The following is a 6,000-nucleotide window of genomic DNA, read 5'->3' on the forward strand; positions in this document are numbered from 1 at the left end:
ACTGTTCTACATGCTGGGTTACAACAAGATAATCGGGTTAGTCCCTGTCCCATATAGGGCTTTCAATCTTAATCCTCATTTTATAGATGAGGGAACTGAAGCACAGAGAAGTTAAAAGACTTGCCCAAGGTCACACAGCCAAGAAGGGGCAGAACCAGGATTAGAACCCAGGTCCTTCTGATTCCTAGGCCCGTGTTCTATCCACTAAGCCGCACTGCTTCTCATTCTGTTGGGGAACCGACGGGGCGAGGTTGTACAGGGCTCTGAGCTACTGGGCTGCTGTCTGTTGACTGAGTTCTCCCAGAGAGAAGCAGAGCGGACACTTGGCTTCTCCAGTGGGGACCCCAAGGGGACCGGAGGGCAGGGCTGCTTCGGACGGGATGCCAGATAGGTGCTTGCCTCTAGGGGCATGGGCAGCGGGAGGCCATGGATGACTACGGCTCAGATTGTAAAAGTACAGACTTGATTGGAAGCGGCATCTGTGGGAATGGGAACTGGGAAGGGAATGCAATTCATTCATTCACTCATATTAATTGGGTGCTTATTGTTTGCAGAGCACTTGGAAGTACAATTCGGCAACAGATAGCTCTACCCTACCCTACCCAACAGGCTCACAGTCTAGAAGTGTGGGGGGGTGGGAATTGGATCTTAATAATGTTGGTATTTGTTAAGCTCTTACTATGTGCAGAGCAACTGTTCTAAGCGCTGGGGTAGATACAGGGTCATCAGGTTGTCCCACGTGAGGCTCACAGTTAATCCCCATTTTACTGATGAGGGAACTGAGGCACAGAGAAGTGAAGTGACTTGCCCACAGTCACCCAGCTGACAAGTGGCAGAGCTGGGATTCGAACTCATGACCTCTGACTCCCAAGCCCAGGCTCTTTCCACTAAGCCACGCTGCTTCTCTGTGCAGCGTGCAGTGGATCTTGTGCAGTGGCTCTTGTGCAATGAGGGGATCCCTGGGGTGCCCATGGAGAGATGCTCAAGTTTTGGGGGTCCAAGCTGGCTTCCACATGGCATCATCACAGTATGCTGTGCATGCATACAGAATTATGAAATGATGTCACATGGATACGATGTCAGCACATAGAATAACATGATTATGTCATAAGTAAGGGTGGGAGGAAAGTCTTCCCTGCCTCAGTACTTCCTTGTCCTCACTTCTCTTCATCTCTCTCCAGTTCTCATCATCTCCCCACTACTTGTTACCTCTCCCCTTTCTTGTTAAACCTGCCTTCCTTTAACTCTTGCAGGTAACTTCCTCTGAGGCTTCCTGGGCTAGGCCCTCATTTCCTCTTCTCCATCATCTTGCACTTGGATTTCCACGCTTTATTCACCCATCCCTCAGCCCCACTGCATTTATGTTCATACCCATAATTTTTTTATCTATATTAACATTACCTCCCCCTCTAGACTGTAAGCTCTACGTGAGCAGGGAACATATTAACCAACTCTGTTATATTTCATTCTCCCCAGCACTTAGAACAGTGCTGTTCCCACAGTAAGCATTCAATAAATATGATCGATTGATTGATTTAGTGTCTCTCACCCTGTCCACTCTAGGCCCATTTTCCTTCCTCTCTGTTCTTGATTGTCCATCTATCCCTCCTCAATTCTATCTCTAGGTTGACTCACCCTTCTCCAGCCTTGCTCTCGCTCACCCAATCTGTGCAGAGTTTTGGAACATTTCACTGGAAAGCACCTCTGAGATGGGGAATGGCACCATTTTGGAGCCCCTTCTCTAAAGAGGAGTAAGAGCACAGTTGTCCCCTTTCCCCATCGCCAAAAGGAAAGGGACGTGGCGTCTCATGGGCTCTAGGGGCTACACTGTATGATAATATACATCTCCTCCCTCCTCTTAGGAAGACACAAGGGGCTACAGTCCAGTAGAACAATTCAGTCAAGAGCCAAGAACAGAATAATGATTAATAACCCAGAATGTATTCATAATCATAGCCCCACTCCCACTCAGCTGTCCCATTAGACCAAAGGAAAACCTGCCCAAAGGCCAGACTGACTACGTGCTCTCCATTTCCAGTATGGAGGGAACCTTTCTCCAGTGTGTGAGCTCCAGTCTCCCAACTCTATTGTATTGTGCTCTCCCAAGCACTCAGTACAGTGCTCTGCACACAGTAAGCACTCAATAAATACCATTGGTAATGATGATGATGGGACTGGACTTTCTGACCAATAGTGATTAGGGAGTCTCCTTTGATGCCACCCATTCAGGAAGCTCCCCCAACACCCCACATATGCATGTTTGAGCTGAGTGAACTGACCAGTCTGGAGGGGAGGGGATTGACAAGATGACCTACAGCTGGCTCACCACAACAGACCACCACTGTCCCCATCTTCAAAGCTTTACTAAAATTACACCTCCTCCAAGAAGCCTTCCCTATCTGACCTTTCATCTCCCTGGCTCCTTCTCCTTTCTATGCTGCTTATGAACTTGGATCTATACCCTTTAAGCACTTGATATTCTTTCCACCTTCACCCCCACATCCCCAGCACTTATGTACATATCTGTAATTTATTTATTTTTATTAATGTCTGTCTCCCCCTCTAGACTGTAAGTTCCTTATGGGCAGGGAACCTGCCTACCAAGTCTGTTGAATTTTACTCTCCCAAGCACTTAGCATGGCACTTTGCACACAGTAAGTGCTAATACCATTGATTTATTGATTGATTGATTGAACACCTTGGTCTGGTTGGTACTGACATGGTCCCTGGGAGGATTTCAGAAGAGGGAGACCCGCTGGTGAGGCCAAAATGTCCCCCAAAAGGTAGTTCCCAGACGCCCACCCCTCTCTTCCCTTCACAAAATTGAGCTTCTCTTTTGTGGATCTCTACCTCCAAGGGAGGGTGGAAGGGTCCTCAAAAGCTTCCTCTTCACCAATGAGATCTTTCTCCTCCTTCAAAACACTCTTAAAAATTTTCACCTCCTCCAAGAAGCCTTCCTATATTAACACCCCCTGGCACTCTCCACCCCACCCATTCCCTTCTGTATGAGGTGAGGTCCCTTGGGCTCCTTTCTGCTCAGTTGTGAGCTGACCACCAGTCCTTATTGCAAGGCTGGGATGACATACATGAAGGCTGGCCTGCTTTGCACCAGTCAGAATGTGTAGTGTCTGCTTCAGGCTAACTTTCTATCGTTTCTAAAAGAAGGAAAAGGTCAAAATGGAGGCCATGCATCCTCAGCTTAGTGGCATATCTAAAAATTAAATAATAATTATGGTATTTGTTAAGCGCTATATTCCAAGCAGTGTTCTAAGCTCTGGGATAGTTACAAGGTAATCAGCTTGCCCCTCGTGGGGCTCATAGTCTTAATCCCCATTTTACAGATGAGGGAACTGAAGCACAGAGAAGTGATGTAATAATGTTGGTATTTGTTAAGCGCTTACTATGTGCCGAGCACTGTTCTAAGCGCTGGGGTAGATACAGGGTAATCAGGTCCCACGTGGGGCTCACAGTCTTAATCCCCATTTTCCAGATGAGGTAACTGAGGCACAGAGAAGTTAAGTGACTTGCCCAAAGTCACCCAGCTGACAAGCAGCGGAGCCGGGAATAGAACCCGTGACCTCTGACTCCTAAGCCTGTGCTCTTTTCACTGTGCCACGCTGCTTCTTGTGGCTTGCCTAAGGTGACACAGCAGACAAGTGGCAGAGCCAGAATTAGAACCCATGTCCTCTGACTCCCAAGCCCGTGCCCCTTCTACTATGCCACGCTGCTTCTCTGTGTTTCCATAACATGTGTCCTTATGTACTTTTATATATTCACCCCACCCCCTGATTTTTTAATCTTGTTTTGGGGTTTGCTTTATCTCCTCCATCAAACTGTCACTTCCTACAAAGAAGGGACTGTGTCTTTTCTTTACTATGTCCTGCCCTACTGTGCCAATCAGAGTGAGCGTGTGTCTGTGCCTGTCTCCTCATCATACCCATTAGACTGGCAGCCCCTTGAGACTAGGCTCTGGTTACGCTTTCCAGGACATAAGGACATGAGAAATGCAGAAGAGGATCAGATCAATGAACCACTCGGCTATGAATTCTGCCTCTGACCGCAACAGTGGGTTGCTTGGAGGAACTGTGTGATGGTCGCCCCGGTGCACCCCCATCTTCACAGCCAGTTAGGACTAATAACCTTGCCCCTCCCTAGTCCTACCTTTTCCTTTAAAACTCAATAATGGGTGAATTGATTCCCACATTTATCCAAACCCTTCTTGAATCCATTAATCTTTTTCATCTGCCCAATTTTGTGTGGTTAAAAGTTCCATGCTTACCACCCACTGCACAGAGTTTTTCCTTTTGTTTATTTTGAAACTCCTAATTTTCAGCATCATTGGGTCCTCCCTGGGGCTGCCCAGGATTGGGGCATTTGATGAAAAGCAAGTACAACAGTGTTTGCCCTGACATCCACCAGAATCCCTCCATGATCAGGCAAACTTCCATCTTGATCCTCTCAACCTTAGTCTCTCCTGGCCTCAGCAGCCAGCATAGTGTGTCTGTGCCTCTCCTGTTTCCCCCATTACACTACTAGCCAGCAGAAGCAGAACCCAGATCCTCCCCTTCCTCTGCTCTCAGTAATCGAGAGAAAGAGTGTGTGTGTGTGTGTGTGTCTGTCTGTCTGTCTGTCCTGATTCCCCACCAGTCTGTCCCTTGAGGGCAAGACTAGGCTGCTTTTTCCATTTCTCCCCAGAGTGCCTGGAACAGAGCTGCACCTTAAGGGCCCACTGGACTGACCATCTGCGCTTGGCTGTGACCTGACATGAAGCAAACCCGAGAATTTTGAGAAGCAGGGTGGCCCAGTGGAAAGAACAGGGGCCTGGGAGTGGGAGAAGAGGAAAAATGGGCTTAGTCAGGGAAGGCCTGTTGGAGGAGATGTGCCTTCAATAAAGTTTTGAAGGTGGAGAAAGTAATTGTCAGATATGAGGAGGGAGGGCATTCCAGGCCAGAGACAGGACATGGGCGAGAGGTTGGCAGCAAGATAGACAAGATCGAGGTACAGTGAGTAGGTTGGCATCAGAGGAACGGAGTGTGTGGGCTGGGTTGTAGTGGGAAAGCAGTGAGGTAAGGTAGGAGGGGTTAAGGTGACCATCCTTCCTTTCCTCACCCCCCACAGCACTTATGTATCTATCTTTATACTCCAGTTGCCTTCCCTATTGTGAAATCATGTCTAGTAATGCTAGTATATTATCTTAAGTGCTTAGTACAATGGTCTGCACATAGTGAGTGCTCAATAGTGCCCTTGATTGACTGATTAAAATCATGGGTTCTTGACTCTCAGTTCTCTCCCAGAATGCTTCACTCTCCATCTGCAATCGTTCTGGTAGTGTATCCATAGAGTTTTCTTGGTAAAAATACCGGAAGTGGTTTACCATTGCCGCCTTCCACACAATAAACTTGAGTCTCCTCCCTCGACTCTCTCCCATGCTGCTGCTACCCAGCACGGGTGAGTTTTGACTTATAGCAGATTGTCTGCCACTCGCTAGCCACTGGCCAAGCTAGGATTGGAAGGGTTAGGCCTCTGCTTGACTCTCCCTCCCATAGCCAAGACTGGTAGAGTACTGGAAACTCTCCAGGTGCGACCCTGAGAGGGGCAGCGTTGGGGTAGGTACACGTTAATTAGGTCAAACACAGACTCTGCCCCATTTGGGGCTCACAGTCTAAGTAGGAGGGAGAATATGTATTTAATCCCCATTTTACCATTGAGGAAATAGGTAAAGAGAAGCTAGGTGACACAGGAAGCAATTGGCAGAACTGGAACTAGAACTAAGGACCTCTCGACTCCCAGGCCCGGGCTCTTTCCACTAGACCATGTTGCTTCTCTGCTTGTAACTTAGCCTCCCTGCTAAAGCTGAAGGGACCAGGAACATAAGAACAGACCCGCTCGTACCTACACACACTTCATCATACTCACTCATCAGTGGAATTCATCTTATGTCCACAGCTGGGGCTCTGGGTGATGCAGGCAGCTAGAGACTACCATCACAACATTGGAGTT

General features: G+C 48.0%; 1 non-coding gene across 1 annotated transcript; it reads right to left on the reverse strand.

Annotated features, from left to right (window-relative positions):
- Window positions 1-5,458: 5,458 nt before the first annotated feature.
- On the reverse strand, window positions 5,459-5,596 carry LOC114813374. The gene has a single exon (XR_003761095.1). It is a non-coding gene; the product is annotated as a small nucleolar RNA SNORA7 (small nucleolar RNA).
- Window positions 5,597-6,000: the final 404 nt, after the last annotated feature.

This window comes from Ornithorhynchus anatinus, chromosome 7 (assembly GCF_004115215.2).
Source record: "Ornithorhynchus anatinus isolate Pmale09 chromosome 7, mOrnAna1.pri.v4, whole genome shotgun sequence".
NCBI lineage: Eukaryota > Metazoa > Chordata > Mammalia > Monotremata > Ornithorhynchidae > Ornithorhynchus > Ornithorhynchus anatinus.